The sequence below is a fragment of the Nuphar pumila genome, chromosome 15, assembly GCF_984573655.1.
Source record: "Nuphar pumila chromosome 15, dmNupPumi1.hap1.1, whole genome shotgun sequence".
NCBI lineage: Eukaryota > Viridiplantae > Streptophyta > Magnoliopsida > Nymphaeales > Nymphaeaceae > Nuphar > Nuphar pumila.
The window spans coordinates 67,095,481-67,111,127 of NC_143263.1; the positions used below are offsets into that span (position 1 = coordinate 67,095,481).

General features: G+C 40.6%; 1 long non-coding RNA gene across 1 annotated transcript in view; it reads left to right on the plus strand.

Moving 5' to 3' along the window:
- Positions 1–580: 580 nt before the first annotated feature.
- Positions 581–15,647, plus strand: part of LOC149815508 (uncharacterized) — an 84,511-nt gene continuing 69,444 nt past the window's right edge. The window contains exon 1 of the long non-coding RNA XR_016427812.1: positions 581–667. This is a non-coding gene — a long non-coding RNA (uncharacterized LOC149815508). The remainder of the gene's footprint in view (positions 668–15,647) is intronic.

The following is a 15,647-nucleotide window of genomic DNA, read 5'->3' on the forward strand; positions in this document are numbered from 1 at the left end:
AGTATTTTTCATAACTCAATATCTAAATTTAGATTTATGCCAGATAAACCTTAAGATCTATAATGTTCAGCAGGTTTAGTTTTCATGACCAAGGTGTATATTCATAATTGATTAACGAACTAGTATTTTCTACATTACTCAGTTTTCTAGAGGTTTTCAAGATTTTTCTCGAGCAAATAATTTGAGATCAATATTAAAGTTTGATCTGTTAGGATATAGCCAACTTGTCATAGTGAAGAAGCCAGGAAGTGTACCACGTTTCCTATAAATCTGTTAAACATTATTCAGTCTGTTGATTCACACTGCCTTTAATTATGTTTTCCTTTATTTTACTAATTTTAGGAAACTTTAGCTGCTATTTTGAATTTTTGATATTTCCTTCCAACACAAATTTACTTTAAAAATCTTTGGTCATTTACTTTCTGTGTGGTATTTCTCATTTCGTAATGTGGCACCATTTAATGTGGTTATGTCATTTAAGGCTGCATGAGCTGCAAAAGTTCCAATCATTCTGGATGTTGGGGGAATGAATGGACCAATCCTTGCTGAACTTCTGAACCATGTAGACATCCTAAGCCCAAATGAATCTGAATTAGCACGGTTGACAGGGTTGCCAACAGAGTCATTCGAACAGATTAGTGAAGCTGCAATGAAATGCCATCAAATGGTGAGTTTCACTATATCTTAAAATAAGGTATTATTATGATTGCATAAACAACTGTGTGCATGTAGGCACAAACACACACATGATGCAGTTTATAAGATAAAATGAGAAGTGTTGCAACTGATCTTTCAGAAAATTGGTTTATTAAGTTAGAGATTTAAGTACAGTTATCTATAAATTGCTTTGGAAGATTAATTTGCTGAGTCAAATCATTTGCCCTTGTCAATTTGTTCTATTTTCGATTGCTGGAGTCACTAGAGTATCAATTTATTCTTTTCTCTTTATCAGAGAGGTAGGACAAAGTTACCAAAATAATACTCTTACATCTAATCTGCACAAGCCAGAATTCATTCCATGCAATGATGCCACTTAGAAGCTATCTAATGTCCAGTTACTATGGTGATTTCTGTTGGTTTTTATTTGGAGAAAAAATCATTGTTATATTTTTCAAAGCTTAATTGCTTATAAATAATAAGCTGTTGAATCATGTAGTTTCTTGCTTGCTTGCTTGCTTGTTTTATGTGCTTCCAAATTGTAAAGCCCGTGAAAAAAAAAACCGTGTCGGACACGTGTCAGACACATGCCCTGCATGTGTCGGACACGTGTCACGGTTGTCTTCGTCGCGAAATTTTTCCCCCGTCTTCCCTTCCTTGCGGAAGAGAAAAAGAGAGAAACGCTTTCGCGATTCAAACTTTGACCGGATTTTGGAAATTGTTTTGAAATACTCGCCTCCGTTTTGAAAATTGCGGGAAAATCCATGGGATGGGGCTCGACCTGTCGATACGAGGTTCGACCGTTCCTGCCGCCTTTAACAGGGGTAATCGAACCAAGGACCAAAACTATGCATGACTTAGCGAAATTATCAAAGTTATGTTCTATCCTAAATGCACAGAGAATTCAGGCATGTGCTATGAGATTTTGGAAAATGCAGCTTGGGAAAACATGATGTATGCTTGGAAAATATTTGGAGTTGAAAAGATTCTCTCAGGAAAGAGGTCAATTTCTCAGGAAACTCAGATAAAAAGGGGTTTTTGAAAACATGAGAAAGCTTATAAAGATGTGGAAAATTCAGAAATAGTTGAAAATCTTGGGAAAATGGAAGTGATTCTTGAGAGAAGATGAACCTTTTGAAAAGGGAAACACTTCTTAGGAAAACTTGGACTTTGAGAGTTTTCTTGGGAAAATGATAGAAGATTTATAGGAAAACTCATTGGAGAAGGAAATTCAAAACTTGGGGAATCGAAATCCTGGGAATTTTACCTTTTGAAATACTTGGAAATCGATTTTGGATCTTGAAGAAAGATTGGAAAACTCTTTTGAATATCTTAAGAAAATATCATTTTCCTGGGAAAACTGTGGAAAAACTTGTCTTTAGAAAACCGATTTTGAAAAATCCTTAGAATTTCTTGAGAAATCGATTTCTTGAGAATGAAGTTTTCTTGAGAATGAAGTTTTCTTGAGAAAATCTTGAGAAAATCAATGATTTCATGATGTAAATGTCATGAGTGAATGAATGCACTTTGAAAAGATTTTCTAAGAGATTTGTTGGAAAAATGTGCATTAAGTCAAGATAAATCCTTCACATATCCTGACTGTGGCCATGAATATGTTCAGAATTTAGTTGATTTGATGCACATGATTTTAAAAACTTTGGAAATATGATGTGCATTTTAAGATAGCCTAAGAGTGTAGGCTAAATGTGACTAGTAGAAAGATGACGGATCTGGGTCTCGTCCATATTCCGACTAGGGCCGTAAATATGGATCCCACCGAGTCCATCAACTCCCTAAGAGTTGGTGCACGTGCCATTCGTGAACATCCATAGTGCTTTTGAAATAAAATGCATGAATCATATAATCAGGATATTGCATAAAATCAAACTATATGATATGCATCCTAGTCTAAGCAGGAAATTAAATCTCTTATTCCAAAATTTACATTATTACATCATTAAATAAAGGAAATAAAAGAAATTTGCAGACTTCAACTCCTTCTTTTGAATGTCCCTGCCAAACTTGAAATAAGGTTAGCTCAAATATGTGGGTTTTTCCAAAATTTTCCAATAATATTATGAAATTATTGGATTTAATTGGATATAAACCCTATTCTCATGCTTCCTTGATATTTTGAAATGATGAAAATGCTAGAAATTCAGTGAAAAACAATTTGAAATTCGGAATTGAGGTTAAAATGACCAAAATACCCCTAAAATTAAAGCTACATCTTTAAAATCAGGGTTTTTTGAAGGAAAACTTGGTAAAATTGAGATTTTGAAATTCAAATTGAATCAAATGATGATGAAATTCAGTAAGAGACATGATGACATGCTGCTAAACACATTATGACTGTAAAATCAGAATTTGGTGTATTGCAATTTATCCAAAATAACGAATTTCGCTTGTTTTTCGTTTGGATCTGGGTCCTGCGGAACCCTGTTTTGGTATTATGGATGATCCGAACCTCAAATGGATTCCAAATTACACCAAATTCGGTATGAAGCATCTAAACACTTTGATAAACAACCTAGAATGCTAAAACTCATGAAATGATATGATTTAAATGCCAAAATTCAAAGAAAGTCCTAAAATGATGGATTTTGCCTATGGATCCGAACCAAATGCAATGCCTAATATGATAATGCAAGATTTACACCATGGAAACTTCTGATATTTTGCAGACTGCTAAAAGACCCGAAATGGAACATTTTTGGTTTTTACAGCCTCGGGATTTGAGCCATGGTGAGTTCAATAACAGGGATTTAGTTCTGACAGAGGTAAAAATCACCCTAATCTGATGTAAAATGCCAAACAAATATAAAACAGCCATGAAAATTTATGAAATTAATCAGAGCTATGAACGACACCTACATGAACAACTTTTATGTTTATGACTTCGGCATTTGATCAACAGAAACACAGAGAAAAATATAACTATTTCTGCCTAAACTAACAGAACAGACAAATGTAGCAAAACAGGGGGCTGACAAGAAAAATCCTAAGAAGGGGTCAACACTGTTCTAAAAATTACAGGCTTTTAGATTCAAACAGAGGACATCTCGAACACCACTTTCACTTTTTACAGTTTCGGATTTGGAGCAACACACAAAGAGAAACCATAGCCCTAAGTCGATCCAAGATCTCAGAGGCCCAAATTAGGCTATGACACGTGTCCCGGACTCTCGGATTTTTGTCAGTCATAAAAAAAAATCAGAAAAATCTGAAAAAATCATATTAAAAACTAGACATTCTCCCGAGTTCAGGGAATTTTTCGGATCGAAAATCGGATCTCCCATGAGGGAGAACTCGATTTTACAAGTCGGCAAATGGTTTTCAAAACGCATCCCGGGTTACAAAACCCGACTTACCATTTTGGATGTTTACCGCAGTAAACAAATTCAAATGGCTCCTAATGTTTGGAAAAATTTCAGGGACACCTAAGGGCGCATTCCGTAATTTTTTGGGGATTTTTAATAAAAAATAAATGCATGAAATGACGTGTGGACTGACTGACAAAAACAGAGACTTACTGAAAATAAGCAGAATTGAAAAAAAGGCTAAATTAATCCTAATTAATTCATGAAATATGCTAAATGAATGAAATAAAATGCAAATTAAATCTAGATAAATGCATGAATGATAAAAATCATCAAGGAAGCATAATTGAATATTTTTATGTATGTCATTTTATGAGAATAGCTCAATCCATCTCTCGGATGAGCTCTTTCTTCAAACGACTCCCGAATCGAATTATGAAATCCAATCAATGGGAAAAGAAGTGCACCTTGTTTTGTTACGCAGCGTAGGTGCTCTTGAAAGGGGCAGCTACCACGAGCTTTCTTCGTTCTTCACTCCGGGCTTCGGATGGTCCACCAAAATCGAGCTCCGTTGGAATTGGACTGGCCACAGCACGAGCTCTACTCCACCTTCTTCAATGTGCCAAAGGGGGCACGATTTCCAAGGTTCAAAATCAGATGTTAGGAAGGCTAGGTTGGATTTTCCAAGTTCACAAGAGCTAAAAAAATGATCTCCCAAGGCTGGGCGTGAACCCTTGTTTTTATAATTTTTCTGAAAATTTTTGAAATTCAAACAGGCTGGATCTGAGCCCTCCATGTGGCGCCATCTCAGGGGGTGCCATCTGGGGGTTTTGAAATTCGAATTTGCCTTTTGCAGGGAGCCCTCAGATGGCGCCACCTCAAAAGGCTATTTTGATTTTTTTGAGAAAATAAAAATGGAAATTTTTGTGGTTGAGACACCTCAGCAGGGGGAATTTGGAATTTTTCAAAAGTTTGCTTGATTCTCTCTGCAGGGAACTCCCAGAAGGCGCCACCTCAGAGGGTGCTCTCTTGGAATTTGAAATTCAAACTCACCTTTTGTAGGGAGTCCTCAGGTGGCGCCACCTCATGGTGGGCTACCTTTATTAAAAATAAAATAAAAATAAAAAATAGAGCCAAGTGGAGTCCTGGAATGGTGCCACCTCAAAAGGTGTTTGACACATGTCAGAAGGACAGAGCAGTGGGCTCAGAAGGCGCCACCTCAGAGGAATTTGAATTTTGCTTTTTCTGGTGAAAGGAGATCTGGACATGTGGAGGACAAGTGTCAGCTGTCTGGAGAGGCTTTCTCAAATGGCGCCACCTCAGAGGAGAATTTGAAATTCAAATGGAGGTTGGCCCTGGAGGAATGGAGGATGGACATGTGGCGCCACCTCAGGGTGGCTCCTACAATGCCATGTGGCAAGAGGGAGGAAAAGGAGGGAAAGGGACATGTGTCTCCTACTTTTCTGAAAAAAATAGGGAGAGGCCATGTGTCCTCTACTTTTTCTGAAAGAAGCAGAGAACGACACGTGGCAGAGGGGAGAGAAGGTGGGCCAAGCCATGTGGCGCCATCTCAGACAGGATGAAAAAGGTAGGAGTTCTTGATTTTCGCCACCTATGGGGGTTTTTGAATATTTGAATTCTAGCTTTTCTGAAGAAAGCAGGAAATGACACATGGCACTTGACTTTTTCTGAGGAAATGAGGACTTGCCACGTGTCCTCTGCAGGAAACACTCCAGATGGCGCCACCTCAGAGGAGACAAGCCTACCTTTTTTGTAGGAATTCAGAAGTGACACATGTCTCCTACTTTTCTGAGAAAAGTAGGAAGAGACATGTGTCAGGCTACTTTTCCAGAAGGAAGGAGGGGTTGACACCTGTCCCCTGCAGGAGACACTCTAGATGGCGCCACCTCAGAGGAGACAAACTCCACTTTTTCTAGACAGGACAACCTATGACACTTGGCATCTCCTGGTAGTCTTTGAAATGACACATGGCGCAGGATGGATAGGGTGACACATGGCAGATAAAGGGGATGACATGTGGCGGCTTCTGAAGGTAGCCCCACACTGACACTTGGCATGGAAATGGGAGGAGAGAGAAATGACAAGTGGCGCCAATCCAGGGGACAAGGCTCCTATATTTTTGGGTTTTTCAAAATTCAAATTTTCAAAAGGAAAGCTTGTGTGACACCACCTCAGTGTGGGTTCCACATTGCTTCTTTATTGAAATAAGGATAAAACCACAACTTCTTTTTGGAATTTTCATAAAAATTTGGACTAATGGGCAAAACAGGAATTTTGGAAAGAGTTGACCCTTGTAGGGCGATTTTGTAAAAGAAAGATATTTGAAATTGTCAAAAAGGGCAAAATCTGAGGTGAAGTGACTGAAATCCATATTGAAAACTATCCAGATGGTTTTCCTGAGGAAATATTTTGAAATTCAGAGTCCTGGGGGTAAAATGGGAAAAATTGATAATTTTGAAGACCCAGGGTTTTGAAATCAATTTTGAAAAGAGTTGAAATTCTAATCTGGATTGAAAATTTTGAAATCGAGAGTTCTGGACCTCGAAATGACATGCTGTGCAGTGCAGTGATTTGAAATGCTCATGCAATGATATGCAGTGTCATGTCTTATGAAATGCAATCTTGAATCAAGACTTGGAGATGTCTGTCTCCTGTCAGGTGTAAAATCTTGAACATCTGAGATAAAAATAGAGAAAATTTGAGAGTTTCAGATGAAATTTGGACTTTTGCAAGGTTCGGCTCAGAAAATGACCATTTTGCCCTCCAACGATTTCAGAGGCTGGATGTTGATGCTTGGTGGAAATGTTGGGGAGGTGAGTAAAAATTTGGGGTGTTTACAGATGCCCCTCTTTGCTACTAAGCTGGCTCATGGCCGAGCTTAGTGGCAAAGAAAACACACCAAATTTGGGCTATTCGAAAAAAATGCCCCAGTTAGAAGGATCTGACTGGGTGTGAAGAAATTAGCCCGAGGAAGATGGTAGATATGAAGCGAAGAATGGAGAGAAAAGATTTGCTCTGTGAGAGCAAAGTTCAGGTTTATGCCCTTGACCTGGATGGGACAAAAATACCTCGCATGGAACGAAGCTCAGGTTTGACCCTTAACCTGATGGGACAGAAATACCTCGCATGGAACGAAGCTCAGGTTTTGACCCTTGACCTGATTGGAAATGAAATATCTCATTGAAATGAGATTCAGGTTTATACCCTTGACCTGATCGGGCGGAAGATGAAATACCTCTTTGATTGAGGCTCAGGTTTGTACCCTTATCCTGATTGGGCGAAAAATGGAATACCTCTTTGAATGAGGCTCAGGTTTGTACCCTTATCCTGATCGGGCGGAAAATGGAATACCTCTTTGAATGAGGCTCAGGTTTGTACCCTTATCCTGATCGGGTGGAAATGAAATACCTCTTTGAATGAGGCTCAGGTTTGGACCCTTATCCTGATCGGGCGGAAAATGGAATACCTCTTTGAATGAGGCTCAGGTTTGTACCCTTATCCTGATCGGGCGGAAAATGGAATACCTCTTTGGATGAGGCTCAGGTTTGTACCCTTATCCTGATCGGGTGGAAATGAAATACCTCTTTGGATGAGGCTCAGGTTTGTACCCTTATCCTGATCGGGCGGAAATGAAATACCTCTTTGAGTGAGGCTCAGGTTTGTACCCTTATCCTGATCGGGCGGAAAATGAAATACCTCTTTGGATGAGGCTCAGGTTTGTACCCTTATCCTGATCGGGCGGAAAATGGAATGGAATCCTCGAAGGAAGAGACCATGATGGAACCTTTGGATTTTGCACAATAAGTCCAATAGGGTTTTTGCAAAAGGAAGGAAAATGGGGTCCCTAAAGCTTGAAAAGGGATTGGTTTTGGGCGTCTCATTGCTGAGACTAAAATCAGCTTTTGAAATTGCCTTTTGCGGGAAATGATTGGTGGTTCGACCTCGAACCGAAATGGGACTGTCTATGGTGGGACAGTGGGGACACAGGGAAGTGTGCAAATTTGAGAGTTCATGCTCTCAAAGAAGGGAAGGAATCAAGTCCTTAGGAGGGATTTAAAATTGGTGTCAGGATGCATCGAAGACGGATATCGAGCTCTCACTTCATGTCAGGATAGCTAGAAAATATTGTCAAAATGTTGGAAATTTTGCTGTTGATTCAAAATATTTGAAAATGTTGCACATTGTTGCAAAGATATTCCTTCTTTTCTACCTAAAGCATTACCTCCAAACAAGGTTCACTTTGTAGAATCGAGACTTGAAATCCAAATTGCTTGCAATTGACCTTCTTCAAGGAAGTTATCAATTTCCTTGATATGAGCAGGAAAGAGAATTTGATATTATGAAAGCAATTGATGAAAGAATATTGATAATAGAATTTCACAAAGTTAAAGAGGATTCTTGATAAATTTGGCAGTTTGATATCCTGAGGGCTTCTCTCATGATAATCTGTCTGCACCTTTTTTTTTTTTGGCTCTCTGGGTTTTTTCTACATTCTCCTTTATTTTGGAGATATTCTTACTTTTTCTCTCTTTCTTTTTCCTCTCTTTCTCTCTTTTGGGAAGGGTACGTCACAAACTCCTTCAACTTGGAGATGTTTCGATCCTTCTTGGATGATGGGTTCGGAGATCTTTGGGCGATAGCTGAAATTAAATATCTTTTAGGGATTGTCGAGAGGTTCATCGCATCTGCCTTCATCTCGACAGTGCTTTGGACTTTCCCTGGAAGGATCCGTCACAAACTCCGTCATCTTGGAGATGTTTCGAATCTTCTTTGGCCCCGGGGGTCTACTCGCCTAATTCGCCTTCATCTTGACGACAGGTGAGAGATCCATTTTGCGGATATTTAATTGCGGCTTAGGTGATTTTGAGGAAACGGGGCTTGGGTAAATGCTCTCTTTTCTAGCGCTCAGGATATTTCCACTGCCTTGTCTTTACAAGAATAATCCTTAAAGATGTGCCATTGACTGTGATCAATATCAATCATTTATGGCTTTTTACTATCATTGAATCTTCTTTTCTGGCCATATCGAGGATTTATCCTTCATCCTTTTGGTTGGCCAATAGAAAGAATTTGAATTTTGAATCCCTTTTCGCAAAAGCTTCGCTCTTTTGGAAGTGATGCTGAGGGTAAACTGACTAGTGCAATAAAGATTCTGAAATCAGCAAATAATTTGACAAATTGACAAAATTTTCTTGAAATCCTTAGTGAAAGTGAGTATTTGAAATCCGGCTCAACGCATCCGTGACGAAAATTCTCCTCTCTTTTTCCCCAAAAAGAGAGACTCAGGCTTAGCCCTTACCTGAATGGGAAATGGGAAATACTCCTCTATTCCCTGAAGAGGAGGTGTTTGCAAAACGAACTTTCGAAGAGAAATTGAGCTTTCGTCAAAGCTCCCTAATATTAGGCTTCTCTTATGGAAAGGGGGCCGAAAATAGTGAGGTCTGTAAATTGGGTCATGAAAGGAATGAGTCCATCACACTCTCCCTGCAAAGAGGGTCTTTCATGACGAAAATGGCCTAGTATGAAATTGGGGGGGGGGGTCACAAGAAAAGCGAGTCTCCGTCGAGTCTCTCCCTTAAAAAGGGTTTCTTGTGTGAAATTGGAAATTGTTTTGCAAACGGTTCACAAAGACGCGAGTCCCTTCAAACTCTCCCTAAAAAGGGGCTAAGTGAACGAATTGGATAGCATGCGAAAAGAACGAGCTCCCTCGAACTCTCCCTAAAAGGGTCTCTCGCAAGAGAAAATGATTGAAATTGGATATTGAGATTGATTGACCCAAAGGTCGAAATTGAAATTGGAAAATTGGTTGTTGAAAATTGTATGACCCGAAGGTCGAAATTGGATGACCTGATGGTCGGAATTGAGAATTGATTGACCGAAAGGTCAAAATTGTGTGACCTGAAGGTCGAAATTGAGAATTGAGTGACCTAAAGGTCGAAATTGGAAATTGGGTAACCAAAAAGGTCAAAATTTGGAAATTGATTGACCTAAAGGTCGAAAATTTGGAAATAGATTGACCCGAAGGTCGAAAATTGGAAATGGATTGACCCGAGGGTCGAAATTTGGAAATTTAGTGACCCGAAGGTCGAAATTGGAAATTGAGTGACCCGAAGGTCGAAATTGGAAATTGAGTGACCCGAAGGTCGAAATTGGAAATTGAGTGACCCGAAGGTCGAAATTTGAGAATTGGATGACCCGAAGGTCGAAATTGGGAATTGATTGATCCAAAAGATTTGAATTGAGAATTTGGAGGGCAAAATATCAAATTTGAGCAATTGACAGACTCTGATGATCGAAATGACTTGGATCAATAAAGGAGAATGATGAGTTCGAGTCAGAGCTCGAATAAAATATTGAGATCACGAGTCGGAACCCGGATCAACAAAAGAAAATGGAAGGCTCGAATCAGAGCACAAATAAGATAATGAGATCACGAGTCGGAACCCGAATCAACAGAGAAAAATGAAGAGCTCGAATATGAGCTCGAATGAAGATAAAAAGATCACGAGTCGGAACTCGGATCAATAAAGAAAACGAAGAGCTTGAGTCAAGGCTCGAGTAAGATAATGAGATCACGAGTCGGAACCCGGATCAACAAAGAAAATGAGGAGTTCGAGTCGAGGCTCGAATAAAGTAGAGAGATCACGAGTCGGAACCCGGATCAACAAAGGAAAATGAAGAGTTCGAGTCGAGGCTCGAATAAAGTAGAGAGATCACGAGTCGGAACCCGGATCAACAAAGGAAAATGAAGAGTTCGAGTCGAGGCTCGAATAAAGTAGAGAGATCACGAGTCGGAACCCGGATCAACAAAGGAAAATGAAGAGTTCGAGTCGAGGCTCGAATAAAGTAGAGAGATCACGAGTCGGAACCCGGATCAACAAAGGAAAATGAAGAGTTCGAGTCGAGGCTCGAATAAAGTAGAGAGATCACGAGTCGGAACCCGGATCAACAAAGGAAAATGGAGAGTTCGAGTCGAGGCTCGAATAAAGTAGAGAGATCACGAGTCGGAACCCGGATCAACAAAGGAAAATGAAGAGTTCGAGTCGAGGCTCGAATAAAGTAGAGAGATCACGAGTCGGAACCCGGATCAACAAAGGAAAATGATTTGAATAAAGACACGAGTCGGAACTCGGTTTTCCAAAAAGTTGAAAATGTACCAGCTTGAATACTGGATTTTGAAATAATACCAGTTTGAGTGCTGGGTTTTGGTTCAGTATTGGCGATGATCTTTGGATCATTAGGAATTATGATGGGACTGTTTGTTGAAATCCCAATACCGACCGGATTGTGATTAATGCAATTGAATGCAAATGAATATGAGTTGATGCATATGAATGCACAAGTGCATGAAATGAGGAATTTGTTTATCCTGCCTGCATATAGAACAAAATTTTAAAATGCCCCAGTGTAACTGGGAAAGAAAGTTGGATCATTATTTAAAGGAAACAGGAAGGATTACAAGAGAAGGATAAATGTTTCAAGTATAAAACTTTTTCAAGTGTCGAGCATTAATAGGATCTGGCAATTCTACTCCATCGGCATTGATGAGCCGATATGAGTTGCGGGTTAATGCTTCTTTGACAACATAGGGACCTTCCCAATTTGGCGACCATTTGCCGCCGGGACGATGCTTGAGATAAGTTGTGGATCGAAGTACTAAATCATTGACTTTGAATCTTCTTTCGATGATAGACTTCGCATATTGCCTGGCTACTATCTGGCGATAGGATTGAGCATGCTCTGCTGCTTTTAGCCTTCTCTCGTCGAGTAAGTCTAGCTGCACTAGTCGCTGCTGCTGGTATTGATCAAGAGGTAATTGCAGAAGTGAAGCAAATTTTAAAGCGGGCTTCTGAACATGTAGCGGCAATACTACTTCTGTCCCATAGACCAGCTCTGATGGAGTAGCATTCGTTGGTGTACGAATGGTGGTCCGATAGGCCCACAATGCATCGTGGATCTTCTCATGCCAGTCACGGCCTGTTTCCACAATTCGCTCCAAAATACGAATTAAAATCTTGTTGGTGGCCTCTGCCTGACCATTCCCTTGAGGATAATATGAAGCGGAAAAATGGTGATAGATCTTGAATTTTGAGCAGAATGTCTTCATCTTTTCATTCTTGAAATGACTGCCATTGTCTGACACAATGTCATGTGGGATGCCGAAACGGCAAAGGATGTTCTTGTGAATAAAAGAGACCACATGACGGCCTTCTACTGTGCGAAGAGTGATGGCTTCTACCCACTTGGTGAAATATTCCGTTGCGGCGAGGAAGTATTTGTGGCCATTTGAAGCTGAAGGAGTGATGGGACCTACGACATCGAAGGCCCACATGGAGAATGGCCATGGGGAGACAACAGATTGTAAATAAGTTGCCGGAGCATGAATAGAAGGTGCGTGTATCTGGCATTGCACACACTTCTTCACATAATGATAGCAGTCTTGTTGCATAGTCTTCCAGTAGTAACCTGCTCTGATGATTTGCTTGACAAGGGTTTGGTAACCGACGTGGCCACCACAAATGCCTTCGTGTGCTTCCCGCACGACTTCTTTGGCTTCGTCTTCATCTAAACATCTGGAATACTCTGAACTGAATCCACGACGATAGAGGACATTGGCCAAAATGAAGTATCGAGTAGACATACGCTGGATTGCTCGTTGCTCTTTCTTTGAGAGTTCTGGAGGAAATTCGCCAGTTTCTATGAAAGTTTTGATGTTGTAATACCAAGGCTTCTTCTTTTGTTCAGCCTGGTTTACCTGTTCCGCTGGAATGAAGGCAGGTTGGTCAAGTCTGCCAATTTCAAAAGAGCGACAAGATTCTCCATTCTTGAATGCCATAATGGAGCCTAAGCTGGCTAGGCTATCAGCCACTTGATTAAAATCTCTCTTGATATGGAAGAGCTGGAATTCTTCAAACTTGCTGATAAGAGCTGAAACAATTTTCTGATAGGGGAATAGCTTCTGATCTTTGACTTGCCATTCGGCTCGAACTTGATTGACAACAAGTAATGAGTCACCGTGGGCATGTACTCTCTTGACATTAAAGTCTAATAGAATCCTTAATCCTTGAATCAGGGCTTCATATTCAGCCATGTTGTGAGTACATTGAAAATCTAACTTGAGAGAAAACGAAATCATCTCTTTTTCTGGAGTGATTAATAAAATTCCGATGCCTATTCTCGCCATATTCTTAGAACCATCGAAAAATAAATTCCAGACTGGAGATTGCTGGATGTTGCAAATTTGCTCATCAGGGAAGTCATCTTCGGCTTTCACTTCTTCGGTCAGAGGAAAATCTGCCAATTGATCTGCAATTGCTTGGCCTTTGATTGATTGTTGCGAGACGTATTCTAAGTCATACTGCATCAGTAAGACTTGCCATTTTGCGACTCGTCCGCTGAGGAAAGGTTGCTCTAAGATATACTTGAGAGGGTTGAGTTTAGACAAGATTTTGACTTCTGATGCTAGCAGGTAGTGTCTTAGCTTCTGACACATCCATACCAGAGCTAGGCAGGTCTTCTCTATTTGAGAGTATCTCTTTTCATAATCTATGAAAGTCTTGCTCACGTAATAAATGACGTGTTCTATCAGGCTGCCTTCTTTGTATTGCGCCAAGAATCCGCCGCGTGCGACTTGATTGACTGAGATGTATAACAGAAGAGGTTTTCCCAATTCTGGCGGCTTCAGGATGAGAGGATTAAGAAGATACTTCTTGATTCGATCGAACGATTGCTGGCACTCGGGTCCCCATTCGAACTTAACTCCTTTTCTGAGTAAGTGGTTGAAGGGCTCACATCTCATCGCCAAGTTGGAAATGAATCGTCGGATTGACTGCATACGTCCTTGAAGGCTACGTAGTTCTTTGAGATTCTTCGGGGGTGGCATATCAATAATAGCCTTTGCTTTGGCTGGGTCAACTTCAATTCCCTTTTTGCTGACCAGAAAACCCAACAGTTTGCCTGATTTGACTCCAAAGACACACTTTTGCGGGTTAAGCCTTAACTTGTAAAGGATGAGTCGCTTAAAGACTTGGTCAAGAGCTTCAAGGTGATCTTCTTCCTCTTTAGATTTCACGAGAATGTCGTCAACATACGCATCCATGATTTTGCGCATTTGATCGTGAAAGATAACAGCCATTGCTCTTTGATATGTTGCTCCAGCATTCTTGAGCCCAAAAGGCATAACTGTATAACAGAAAGTGCCCCAAGGCGTAGTGAAGGAAGTTTTTGATTGGTCGCGGGCGGCCAACTTAATCTGATTGTAGCCGGAATATCCGTCCATGAAAGAGAACATGGCATGTCCTGCCGTGCTATCGACTAGAAGATCGATGCTTGGAAGTGGATAGTCATCCTTCGGAGTAGCCTTATTGAGGTCTCTGAAGTCTATGCAGATCCTTACTTTGCCACTTTTCTTTGGGACAACGACGATATTGGCTAACCAATCCGGGTAGTCAATAGCTCGGATAAATCCTGCTTTGAGTAGATCTTCAAGTCCTTCCTTGACTTGTTGTTCAATTCTGGGATCCATTTTTCTCAGCTTCTGCTTGACTGGCTTAGCATCCGGCTTTAAGACAAGACGGTGCTCGACCAATTTGGGGTCTAAGCCCGGCATGTCTCCATACGTCCATGCGAACACTTCTTCATGCCGCTTGAGAAAATCTATAAGCCTTTTCTTTTCTTCTGGACTTAGACTGGTTCCGATCTGGAGAATTTTTGGATCTTCCTCTGAACCGATATTGACACTTTCAGTTGGATCTTGTACTAGAGGAGATGGTTCGTCCTGCTTCTGAACTGCGGCGAACTCCGGTAATTCCTGAAGAGACTGATCATATTCTGCACGATCATCTGACTGCTTTGCAATCTTATCATTTCCGGTGCTTGCTTTGATTCTGTGAATTGCTGTCGGCTTCTGAAAGGCCTTGGGACTGAGAACGAGCTTCTTGATTGTCCGAGAAGTCATTCTGAAATTTTGGAGAAGAAATCTGGTTCAGACAAATCGGCCTATAGTAAGACAAGCAACCATTTGAAGGGAACCATGCATAAAATGGCATTGAATGATAAAATGATGAGATAGACAGAAAGGGAGTAGATGGCATCCGGATAGACAAAGAAACTTGGAATTTTATTGATTGAATTGATCAATGACATTGGTAAAATGAGACATTTATTTGGAAAAGAATAGAAAGGAAATAACAAATGGTCTTCATTGTGCCCCCTTGACAAAAACAGTCTTCTTTGACGAGCTTCCGCCGGCAAATCCTAGTTCTGCTCTGTGGGGACGATGCTTCTGAATCATTGGCTCGATGCGGCCGTCCTCGTTCTTGCCGAGTCCCTTGAAGGGTTGATAACCATGTTTTAGAAGTAAATCAAATCCCTTTCTTGATTTCATGAATTGAGAAAACAAGGGATGATCCTTAATGGTGCCGTAGTCGATTCGACCTCCAACCTTGAAGAATTGAGGACCTTTCCATCGGGTCATGGCTACTGTGTGCAGAGATGGCTCTGAGGATGCCTGAAGTATTTCTCGATTCTCTCCGAGATTGATCTCTTTACTTTCTCTGATGCTGGGAATATCTGCGTTGAATGATGGCCGAGGAATCATGGGCTGCGGGAGCCTTTCTTCTGGGTCTTCTCCCAGTATTGTGGTTATCA